The sequence below is a fragment of the Rhinoderma darwinii genome, chromosome 5, assembly GCF_050947455.1.
Source record: "Rhinoderma darwinii isolate aRhiDar2 chromosome 5, aRhiDar2.hap1, whole genome shotgun sequence".
In the NCBI taxonomy this organism is placed as follows: domain Eukaryota; kingdom Metazoa; phylum Chordata; class Amphibia; order Anura; family Rhinodermatidae; genus Rhinoderma; species Rhinoderma darwinii.
The window spans coordinates 113,326,339-113,339,254 of record NC_134691.1 but is presented as its reverse complement, the minus strand read 5'-3'; positions in this window follow the sequence as shown (position 1 = coordinate 113,339,254).

Sequence of the window (12,916 nt, the reverse complement as noted above, 5' to 3'; positions counted from 1 at the left end):
TAAAAAAGAGGCCCCAAAATACACCAGGTGCTTCTTTGCTTCTGAGGCCTGTGTTTTAGTCTACTTGCACACTAGGGCCACATGTGGGGTATTTCTAAAAACTGCAGATTCTGGGCAATACATATTTGGTAGTGTTTCTCTGGTCAAACCTTCTGTGTTACAGAAAAAATTGATTAAATTTGAATTTCTTCACATTGCTTTAATTCCTGTGAAACGCCTAAAGGGTTAAGAAACTTTCTAAATGCTGTTTTGAATACTTTGAGGGGTCTAGTTTTAAAATTGGGGGGTTTTATGGTGGTTTCTAATACATAGGCACCTTAAAGCCACTTCAGAACTGAAGTAGTACCTAAAAAAAGGCTTTTGAAATTTTCTTGGAAATATGAGAAATTGCTGCTCATGTTCTAAGCCTTGTAACATCCAAGAAAAATAAAAGAATGTTCAAAAAATTATGCCAACATAAAGTAGACATATGGGAAATGTTAATTAGTAACTATTTTGTGTGGTATAACCATTACAAGCAGATACATTTAAATTAAAAAATATGCTAATTTTTTCAAACTTTTCTCTAAATTTTGCTATTTTTCACAAATAAACACTCAATGTATCGACCAAATTTTACCACTAACATAAAGCCCAAAACAGTCTTAGAATTGCTTGGATAGGTAAAAGCATTCCGAAGTTATTACCACATAAAGTGAAATGTCAGGTTTGAAAAATGGGCACTGAGCCTTAATGCCAAAATTAGGCTGTGTCCTTAAGTGGTTAAATCACCGCATAGAATTAAACTGCCTCTTTGTATTTTTTGAATTTTCCTAAGTACTTTATTAGGCCCCATGCACACGACCGTAAAAAATCTCCGTAATTGCTGACTGTAATATGGTCCGCAATTACGGACCCATACAGTTCAAATCGTGTATATTCGGTTATTTAGTTGGCATACCAGCACAAGGAACATGCCTTTTGGGTCAGTTAATACATTTAACCCCTTCCCTCTTTAGCCACTTTTGACCTTCCTGACAGAGCCTCATTTTTCAAATCTGACATGTTTCACTTTATGTGGTAATAACGTTGAAATGCTTTCACCTATCCGGGCGATTCTGAGATTGTTTTCTCGTGACACATTGGACTTTAAGATAGTGGTAAAATTTGGTCGATACATTCAGTATTTAATTGTGAAAAACACGAAAATATAGTGAAAAATTGCAAAAATTAGCATTTTTCTCAATTTATATGTATCTGCTTGTAAGACAGGCCGTTATACCACACAAAATTGTTGCTAATTAACATCCCCCATATGTCTACTTTAGATTGGCATCGTTTTTTGAACATCCTTTTATTTTTCTATGACCTCACAAGACTTAGAACTTTAGCAGCAATTTCTCACATTTTCAAGAAAATTTCAAAAGGCTATTTTTACAGGGGCCAGTTCAGTTGTGAAGTGGTTTTGAGGGCCTTATATATTAGAAACCCCCAAAAAGTCACCCCATTTTAAAAACTTCACCCCTCAAAGTATTCAAAACAGCATTTAGAAAATGTCTTAACCCTTTACACATTTCACAGGAATTAAAGCAAAGTAGAGGTGAAATTTACAAATTTCATATTTTTTTGCAGAAATAAATTTTTAATACAATTTTTTTTATAACACAGAAGGTTTTACCAGAGAAATGCAACTCAATATTTGTTGCCCAGTTTCTGTAGTTTTAGAAAATATCCCACATGTGGCTGTAGCGTGCTACTGGACTGAAGCACCGGCCTCAGAAGCAAAGGAGCACCTAGTGGATTTTTGGGCCTTATTTTTGTTAGAATATATTTTAGGCACCATGTCAGGTTTGAAGGGCTCTTGCGGTGCCAAAACAGTGAAAATCCCCCAAAAGTGACCCCATCTGGGAAACTAGACACCTCAAGGAAATTATCTAGGGGTGTAGTGAGCATTTTGACCGCATAGGTTTTTTACAGAAATTATTGGAAGTAGGCCGTGAAAATTAAAATCAACATTTCTTCAAAGAAAATGTAGGTTTAGCGATTTTTTTTCTCATTTCCACAAGGACTAAAGGAGAAAAAGCATCGCAAAATTTGTAAAGCAATTTCTCCCGAGTAAAACAATACCCCACATGTGGTAATAAATGGATATTTGGACACACGGCAGGGCTTAGAAGGGAAAGAGCGCCGTTTGGCTTTTGGAGCTCAAATTTAGCAGGAATGGTTTGAGAGGCGATGTCACATTTACAAAGCCCCTGAGGGGACAAAACAGTGGAAACCCCCCACAAGTGACCCCATTTCGGAAACTACACCCATTGAGGAAATTATCTAGGGGTATAGTGAGCGTTTTGACCCCACAGGTTTTTTGCATAAATTATTGGAAGTAGGCTGTGAAAATGATAATCTACATTTTTTCAAAGAAAATGTAGGTTTAGCTAATTTATTCTCATTTCCACAAGGACTGAAGGAGAAAAAGCACCATAAAATTTGTAAAGCAATTTCTCCCGAGTAAAACAATACCCCACATGTGGTAATAAACGGTTGTTTGGACACACGGCAGGGCTTAGAAGGGAAAGTGCGCCATTTGGCTTTTGGAGTCCACATTTAGCAGGAATGGTTTGCGGAGGCCATGTCACATTTACGAAGCCCCTGAGGGGACAAAACAGTGGAAACCCCCCACAAGTGACCCCATTTTGGAGACTACACCCATTGAGGAAATTATCTAGGGGTATAGTGAGCGATTTGACCCCACAGTTTTTTTGCAGAAAATATTGGAAGTAGGCCCTGAAAATAATAATCTAAATTTTTTCAAAAATAATCTAGGTTTAGCTAATTTTTTCTCATTTCCAGAAGGACTGAAGGAGAAAAAGCACCACAAAATTTGTAAAGCAATTTCTCCCGAGTAAAACAATACCCCACATGTGGTAATAAACGGCTGTTTGGACACACGGCAGGGCTTAGAAGGGAAACAGCACTATTTGGCTTTTTGAGATCACATTTAGCAGGAATGGTTTGCGGAGGCCATGTCACATTTGCAAAGCCCCTGAAGGGACAAAACAATGAAAACGCCCAAAAAGGGACTCCATTTAGGAAACTACACCTCTTGAGGAATTCATCTAGGGGTGTAGTAAGCATTTTGACCCCACAGACGTTTCATAGAATTTATTAGAATTAGGCAGTGAAAATAAAAACAGTCCTTTTTCTTCAATAAGACGTAGCTTTAGCGCAAATTTTTTCATTTTCTCAACAAATAAAGGAAAAAAAGAACCCAAAATTTGTAAAGCAATTTCTCCCGAGTACGGCAATACCCCATATGTGGTCATAAACAGCTGTTTGGGCAAACGGCAGGGCTCAGAAGGAAAGGACCGCCATTTGGAGTGCAGATGTTGCTGGATTGGTTTCTGGGCGCCTGTTGGCCCAAAACAGTGGAAACCCCCCAGAAGTGACCCCATTTTGGAAACGACACCCCTCACTGCATTTACCAAGGGGTGTAGTAAGCATTTTAACCCTGCAGGTGTTTTGTAGAAATTAGTGTTCACTCGATGTTGCAGAGTGAAAATGGGATTTTCTTCCATAGATATGCCAATATGTGGTGCCTGGCTTGTGCCACCATAACAAGACAGCCCTCTAATTATTATGCGGTGTTTCCCGGTTTTAGAAACACCCTACATGTGGCCCTAATCTTTTGCCTGGACATATGACAGGGCTCAGGAGTGAAGAGTACCATGCGGAGTGGAGGCCTAATTTGGCGATTTACAAAGTATTGGTTCACAACTGCAGAGGCTCAGATGTGAAATAATAAAAAGAAACCCCTGAGAAGTGACCCCATTATGGAAACTGCACCCCTCAAGGCATTTATTAAGAGGTGTAGTGAGGATTTTCACCCCACAGGTCTTTTCCATAAATGAATGCACTGCGGATGGTGCAAATTAAAAATTTATATTTTTCCCTAGATATGCCATTCAGTGGCAAATATGTTATGCCAAGCTTATGCCATTGGAGACACACACCCCAAAAATTGTTAAAAGGGTTCTCCCGGGTATGACGATGCCATATATGTTGAAGGAAACTGCTGTTTGGGCACGCTGTAGGGTTCAGAGCCGAGGGAGCACCATTTGGCTTTTGGAGAGCGGATTTTGCTTGGTACTAAATTTGTTTGAGTATTGCTGGTGTTTTATAATGTGGGGGTACATGTAAGCGGGGCGGAGTATATAAGGGGCATAGTCAGGTGGTATGAAAAAAAAAAAAAAATCCATAGATGTGTGTTACGCTGTGAAGCAATCCTTTCTGCACAGGCCAGTGTCGCACTGATAAATGGTGTAATTTCTTATCCCCCTTTTGGTCCACACTCTGCACCTTTGTAGTTTGAGGAATTTTGCTGGGAAGTGTTGTCCTGGTATAATACGGGCACCGTCGCTTCCAGCGGATATGTTTGGGCCCTCCCTTTCCTGGTTCTCTAATTTTAGGTCCTTGATAAATCGCCTCTTCAAACAGAAGAAATGTTCCCCTCGGGCACAACTGCATATTTTTTTATTTCCTGACTTATTGGAGCCATAACTAATTTTATTTTTCATAGACGTAGCGGTATGAGGGCTGGTTTGTTGCGGGACGAGCTGTAGTTATTATTGGTACCATTTCGGGGTACATGTGACTTTTTGATCACCTTTTATCCTATTTTTTGGGATGCCAGGTAAACAAAAAAATGCAATTCTGGCACAGCTTTTTTCGGTTTTTTTTATACAGCGTTCACCACGCATTATAAACTACATGTTAACTTTATTCTGCGGGTCAGTACGATTCCGGCGATACCTAATTTATAGCATTTTTTTATGTTTTACAACTTTTTTCACAATAAAATTACTTTTGTAAAAAGAATGTATTTTTTTTCTGTCGCAAAGTTGTGAGAACCATAACGTTTTAATTTTTTTGTCGACGGAGGTGTATGAGGGCTTGTTTTTTGCGTGACGAGCTATAGTTTTTATAGGTACCATTTTTGGATACGTGCGACTTTTTGATCACTTTTTATTCTAATATTTGTAGGGCAAAGTGACTAAAAAACAGAAACTCTGGTAACGTTTTTTACGGTTTTTTTTACGCTGTTCACCGCGTGCAATAAATAATACAATATTTTGATACCTCAGGTCGTTACGGTCGTGGCGATACAAAATACATATGGTTTATTATTATTTTTCAATAATAAAGGACTTGATAAGAGTAAAAGGGGGATTGTGTTTTATTTGATTACTTGAAACTTTTATTGTTTTTAAACTTTTATTTTTTGCACTTTTTTTTACACTTTTTTACACTTTTTGACACTTTTTTTTACACTTTTCTTCAAGTCCCACTAGGGGACTTGAAGGTCCAACGGTCAGATTTGTTTTTTTCTAATACATTGCACTACCTATGTAGTGCAATGTATTAGATCTGTCAGTCATTCACTGACAGCAAGCCGATTAGGCTTCGCCTCCCGGCGGGGCCTAATAGGCTTCCGTAATGGCAGAGCAGGAGACCATTGTGTCTCCTGTTGCCATAACAGCAGTCGCCAGTCCCGATTGCCTGTCAGGGCTGGCGATCTGCTAGTAACCGCTACGATGCAGCAATCGCTTTCGATTGCTGCATCGAAGGGGTTAATGGCAGGGATAGGAGCTAGCTCCGGTTCCTGCCGTTACAGGTGGATGTCAGCTGTACAGTACAGCTGACATCCACCGCTGATGACGCCGGATCAGCTCCTGACCCGGCGCCATCTTGCCGGCAGCTACGGAAGCCGATCAGGCTCCGCCGCCGGGCGGATCTTGACCGGCTTCGGTGCTAGGCAGACCGGGAGGCCACTATTAGGCCTCCGGTTGCCATTGCAGCCACCGGAACCCCTGCAATTTCATTGCTGGGGCTCCGATGAGCTGCAAACACCTTAAGTGCAGCGATCGCGTTTGAGTGCTGCACTTAAGGGGTTAATGGCGGGGATCGAAGCTAATTTCGGTCCCCGCCGTTACAGTCGGATGTCAGCTGTAAGATACAGCTGAGATCCGGTGATGATGGCACCGACTCAGTTTCTGAGCCGGTGCCAAACATTTGACGTACATGTACGGCATTTTGCGGGAAGTCAATGCTTTCCATGACGTACATGTACGTCAAATGTCGGGAAGGGGTTAAAGAGGCTCTGTCACCATATTTTGCAACCCCTATCTCCTATTGCAGCAGATCGGCGCTGCAATGTAGATAAGAGTAACGTTTTTATTTTTAAAAAACCGAGCATTTTTGGCCAAGTTATGACCGTTTTTATATTTATGTAAATGAGGCTTTCTAAAGTACAACTGGGCGTGTTTAAAGTAAAAGTACAACTGGGTGTGTATTGTGTTCGTTACATCTGGGTGTTTTTACTTCTTTTACTAGCTGGGCGTTGTGTATAGAAGTATCATCCACTTCTCTTCACAACGCCCAGCTTCTGGCAGTGCAGACACACAGCGTGTTCTCGAGAGCGTTTGCAGGTAAGTAGCTACATCGACTTACCTGCAAACGCCGATGCTGCTGCAGAATCAACTGTAGCCTCCGGTGCCGATGTGTCCTCGCTGGTCCGACACGATGCAGGACCTGGGGCAGGAAGTGAGTGACGTCACAGCGTGATCTCTCGAGAACACGCTGTGTCTGCACTGCCAGAAGCTGGGCGTTGTGTAGAGAAGTGGATGATACTTCTATACACAACGCCCAGCTAGTAAAAGAAGTAAAAACGCCCCAATGTACGCACATAATACACGCCCAGTTGTACTTTTACTTTAAACACGCCCAGTTGTACTTTAGAAAGCCTCATTTACATAAATATAAAAATGGTCATAACTTGGCCAAAAATGCTCGTTTTTTAAAAAACAAAAACGTTACTCTTATCTCCATTGCAGCGCCGATCTGCTGCAATAGGAGATAGGGGTTGCAAAATCTGGTGACAGAGTGTAGCGCCCATGGCCGCGGGCCGTCGGGTTCACTCACCTCCCGACGCCCGCAGCCATGGATCTGTGAGCGCTGGCCTCCGTCTCCCTCCTAGGAGATGCCAGCGCTCACTTCCGCTCCGTCCGGCTGGGTCCCGTAGGGTGCGCGCGCACGCTCGCGCCCGCTCTTAAAGGGCCAGCGCGCGCACATGAAAACAATGTTCATTAACCCACATGATTTCCTGCCCTATAAGAATGCCCCAGCCCTTCTGATTCTTGCCTGAGCGTTGTTAGTCTTTCCCAGTCTGTCTCGCAAATGGTCCCTTAGTGTCTCCCGTTCCAGCTGTTACCCGTGCCCTGTTACCGTTCCTGTATTCCGCATTGTTCCTGTGCCTACCCGTGTTCAAGTGCCATCTGCCACGTCTAGTGCCATCTGCCACGTCAAGTGCCATCTGCCACGTCAAGTGTCATCTGCCACGTCAAGTGCCATCGGCCACGTCAAGTGCCATCTGCCACGTCAAGTGCCACCTGCCACGTCAAGTGTCATCTGCCACGTCAAGTGCCAACTGCCACGTCAAGTGTCTTCTGCCACGTCAAGTGCCATCTGCTCATCGGATACTGCCCGCCACGTCTGGCGCCACTTTCCGCACCTGCCTCCATCCGTGCTGAAGCCACAGCCACCGCCCGGACTATTTCAGGTACCTAAGCATTACTGTCTGCCATCTTGCTTTCACATAGACTGTGACCTGGTCAGCTGCCTCCCCGCTACAGCGGAGCGGCCTAGTGGGTCCACATACCCTGTGTCCGTGACACAGAGCCTCTTTAATTCTGCAAATATTAAAGTACATTTAAAAGCAATCAATGCTCCTGCCTTTTTCTGGGTGGTATGGGCATGATATACATGTGAGAAATGCATATTTTTGATTCTGTGGGCATCTGTTTCTAAAAGATGAGTCTTGGGCACATATAATGTCAACATTTTCGGACCTGCTTTCAGACTAAAGTGGGGATCTTTTGAAGGGGTGATTAACCCCTTCAGGACCCAGCCTGTTTTGGCCTTCAGGACATAGCCTATTTTTTCAAATCGGACATGTGTTACTTTATGTTGTAATAACATCGGAATGCTTTTACCTATCCAAGCGATTCTGAGAATGTTTTCTCGTGACATGTTGTACTTTATGTTAGTGAAAAAATTTGGTCGATAATTTTGGTATTTATTTCTGAAAAACACAAAAATTAGCAAAAATTTGCATTTTTCTAAATTTAAACGTATCTGCTTGTAAAACAGATCGTAATACCACGCAAAATAGTTACTAGTTAATATTTCCCATATGTCTGCTTTATGTTTGCATCATTTTTTGAACGTTCTTTTCTTTTTCTAGGACGTTATAAGGCTTAGAACTTTAGCAGCAATTTCTCATAAGTGGCTTTGAGGACCTTATATATTAGAAAATCCCCAGAAGTCATGCCATTTTGAAAACTGCACCCCTCAAGGTATTCGAGTCCGCATTCACAAAGTGTTTTAACCCCTTAGGTGTTTCACAGGAATTAAAGTAATGTACAAATTTTTTTTTTTTTGCCGAAATTCATTTCTAATAAAAAAAAAATTCGTAACACCGAAGGTTTTACCCGAGAAATGCAACTTAATATTTTATTGCCCAGATTCTGCAGTTTTTAGAAATATCCCACATGTGGCCCTAGTGCGCTAATGGACTGAAACACCGGCCTGAGAAACAAAGGGGCACCCTGTGGATTTTGGGCCTCCTTTCTTTTAGAATATATTTTATTATATTATATTTTAGACACCTTGTCAGGTTTGAAGAGGTCTTGTGGTGCCAAAACAGTGGAAACACCCCAAAAGTGACCACATTTAGGAAACTAAACCGCTCAAGAAATTTATCTAGGGGTATATTTCGCATTTTGACCACACAGGTTTTTCGCTAAATATATAGGAATTAGTCTGTAAAAAATGAAAATCTACTGTTTTTCTGAAAAAACATAGACATTTTTAATATTTACAAGGAATAACGAAGAAAATGCACCCCAACATTTGTAAAACAATGTCTCCCGATTACGGCAATACCCCATATGTGGTAATAAACTGCTGATTGGACACACAGCAGGGCACAGAATGGAAGGAGCGCCATTTGGATTTTGGAGCTCAGATTTTGCTGGAATGGTTTTCAGTGCCATGTCGCGATTGCAACGCCCTGGAGGGACCAAAACAGTGGAAACCCCCAAAGTTACCCCATTTTGGAAACTACACCCCTCAAGAAATTTTTCTAGGGGTATAGTGAGCATTTAGACCCCACAGGTCTTTTGCAGAATTTATTAGAATTAGGCCGCGAAAATGAATATCACCATTGTTTTTCCACTAAAATTTTCTAATTTTTACAAGAGATAAAGGAGAAAAAAAGAACCAAATTTTGTAAATCAATTTCTCCCGAGTATGGCAATACCCACATGGGGTCATACATTTTTTTCATTAGAAATGAATTAACCCTTTCAGGTCTGATCCATTTTTTGCTATCTTATTTTCGTTTTTCACTCCCCACGTTCTTAGAGGCATACATTTTTTTCTTTTTCTGTCAATAGAGTGGTGTGGGCGCTTATTTCTTGCGGGAGGAGCTGTAGTTTCTATTGCCACCATTTAAAGTGCCATAAAATCTACTGGGAAACTGAAAAAAAAAAATTTGCGGGCTGATATAGGAAAAAAATCTGATTTCAATTTTTGGGGTTTTCGTTTTTTACAGCTTTCGCCGTGCGATAAAAATGAAAACTTGACTTTATTCTGCGGCTCAATCCAATTACGGTGATACCAAATTTATATTGTTTTTTTTTATATTATACTACTTTTACAAAGAAAAATGTAATTGTTAAAATAAAAATTGTTTTGTTTCACCACATTCTGAGAGCCGCAACTTTTTTATTTTTCGGTTGATTGAGCGGTGGGAGGTCTTATTTTTTGCGGGACGTACTGTAGTTTTTATTGGTACCATTTTTTACCATAAAGAGTGATCAAAAAGTTGTATTTCATTTTTTTTTGAACAGCTAAAGTGACAAAAAATACTGCAATTTTGGCGGTTTAAATTATTTAAATTTTTTATGGTGTTCCCCCGTGCGAGTTAAATAATGGTATATTGTAATAGTTTGGCCTTTTACAGACGTAGCGATACCAATTTTGTTTATTTTTTGACATTACTTTAGAAGAAAAATGGTAAAAAGTGTTTTTTTTTACTTTAAACTTTTTTCTTGCTCACTACTAATAACTTTAATTCTTCTACACATTTTATTAGTCCCTTTAGGGGACTTGAACCAGCGATCATTGGATCGCTGGTACAATATACTGCAATACTAATGTATTGCAGTATATTGTTATTCTTACAGGCTTCTGTAACCGCACGATCGCTGTTCCTGTCCGTTAGTCCTGGGTGTCAGCTGTAATACACAGCTGACACCCGCAGCGTATGGAGTGGGCTCAGCACGTGAGCCGGCTCCATACATCAACCCACGCACCATGACGTGCTATTAAGTCATAGTGAGCAAAGGGGTTAATGCACAGCAGATGGTGTGACTATTGCTATTTTCCGCTGGTATGCCATTTTAGTGCATATGTCGTGTCCAGTTTGTGCCACCGAAGACAAATAAAACGTTAAGCGGGTTCTCTCGGGTATGGCGATGCCATATATGTGGGCGCAAACCGCTGTTTGGGCACGCTGTGGGGCTCAGAAGGGAGGGAGCGCCATTTTGCTTTTGGAGTGCAGATTTTGCTTGGTAGTAGTTCTGTTTGGGGTTTTGCTGGTGTTTCAGTTTATAATATGGGGGCACATGTAGGCTGTACGGAGTACATCAGGGCATAATAAGAGGGTATAATAATTCGGTAAATAAATAATAATTCATAGATATGTGGCCGGTGTCGCACTGATAAATGGCGCCCGATCTTATCCGATTTTGGAATACACTGCACATTTTGCATCGCCATATTCTGAGAGCCAGAACTTTTTAATTTTTTCACCACCGGAGCTGTGTGAGGGCTTATTTGTTGCGGGACAATCTGTACTTTTCATTGGTACCATTTTGGGGTACATGAGATTTTTTTTTTTGATCACTTTTTATTCAGTTTTTTTCCAAGCCGGGTAACCAAAAACAAGCAATTCTGACAATGTTTTTTAGTTTATTTTTTGCAGCGTTCACCGTGTGCTATAAATGACAGTTTTACTTTATTCTGGGGGTCGATACGATTACGGCGATGCCATATGTATATAGGTTCTTTTATGTTTTGCAGCGTTTGTGCAATAAAATCACTTTTTTATAAAATAATTTATTTTCTATGTCACCATACTCTGAGAGCAGTAACTTTTTTATTTTTTAGTCAAAAAAGCTATGTAAGGGCTTGTTTTTTGCGGGACGGGTTGTAGTTTTTATCGGTACTACTTTTGGGAACATGTGACTTTTTGATCACTTTTTATTCTCTATTTTGGGAGGGGTAGTGACCAAAAAATAGCGATTCTGGTGTAGTTTTTTATTGATTTTTTTTTGGGGTGTCCATCGTACGGGAAAAATAACATTATAGTTTTATAGTTGGGGTCGTTACGAACGCGGTGATACCAAATATGTGTACTTTTTTTAACGTGTTAATTTTTTTCCTATAATAAAAGTCTTATTATAAGAAAAAAAGCATTTTTTGTTTATATAACTTAGAACTTTTATTTTTACACTTTTTTTTAAACCTTTTTATTACTTTTTTACTTGTCCCACTAGGGGAGATTTAGACTTGCAGCTTTGATCGTTGCTAGAGTACATTACACTACCTATGTAGTGTAATGTGTTCTAATTGTCATTGTCACGTGACAGTCACACAGAGGCTTCCGTACATGGCAACCTGGAGGTCATTGACTGACCTCCGATTGCCACGACAAGCATCGGCAGCCCCCACAATCACACAGAGTTTTTTGCAGGAGGAAAATTCTGCCTCAAAATTCAATTTGGGATTTTGAGGCAGATTTTGACATTCCTGCACGCCGTTTGCCGCTATTTTCGCTGTTTTTCGCTGCATTTTTTGCTCGCGCCCATTGAGTGATAACGGGCAAAAAAACTTAGCGAAATACAATTTTTCTGCCTCCCATTGATGTCAATGGGATGTCAGAGGCGTAACCGTGCTAAGATAGGGCATGTCCGCCTCCGCCTCCCATTGATATCAATGGAAGGCATTTTCGGCCGGTTTTGAATGAATCTTGCGGAGCCATTTCCACGCCAAAAAACTCGTCAAAATACTCTGTGTGAACAGGGCCTTAGAGTTTTTTGCGGCGTTTTTACGGCACTTTTCAGAGCTCTTTTTCTATTCAATTCTAGTCAATGAAAAACGGCTCAAGAAGTGACATGCTCTTCTTTTTATGAGGCGTTTTTTTACGTGGCCGTTTTTAAATCAATCTGCAGATGTTTGGAGGCATTCAGCTGCCGATGTTTACAGCCCGAAAAACGGCTGAAAATAGGCTGTGTGAACATACACTTATCAGTCTTTCAGCTCCGTGCACCACGCGCTCTCTGGGGGATTCCCGGTCCCAGTTCTGTCATATGTTTGAGTTCTCCTCCCGGAGTGAGTGAATAACAGAAAGAATCTGTCTTTAGGATGAGTTTAGGATGATTTGTTGATAAGATTTTTACACACTGAGAACACTTTATCTGTCGCTTAAGTTGTAGGTGGAAGCGGAGCTAAGTCAGCACACGACCATGTCTGCTGCCATCAGGACACGTCCCCGAGATTCTAATCTTTCATATGACCCCAGGATCGCAGTTCTAGCTGTGACACAACCGGAGATATCGCCAGTTGAATACACAGTCGGGAGTGGAGCTGTATACTATGTGATCACTCTGTGTTGCTGGGCAGGGAAGGGGGAGAAGCTGTATGACGATTGGTCAGCATCATACAGAAAACATAACACCGCCCAGACTGAAAAGAAAGAGTCACCTCCTATTTGGCAAGTATGGCCACATTATAATATTTAGAAAAAAGCTCATAA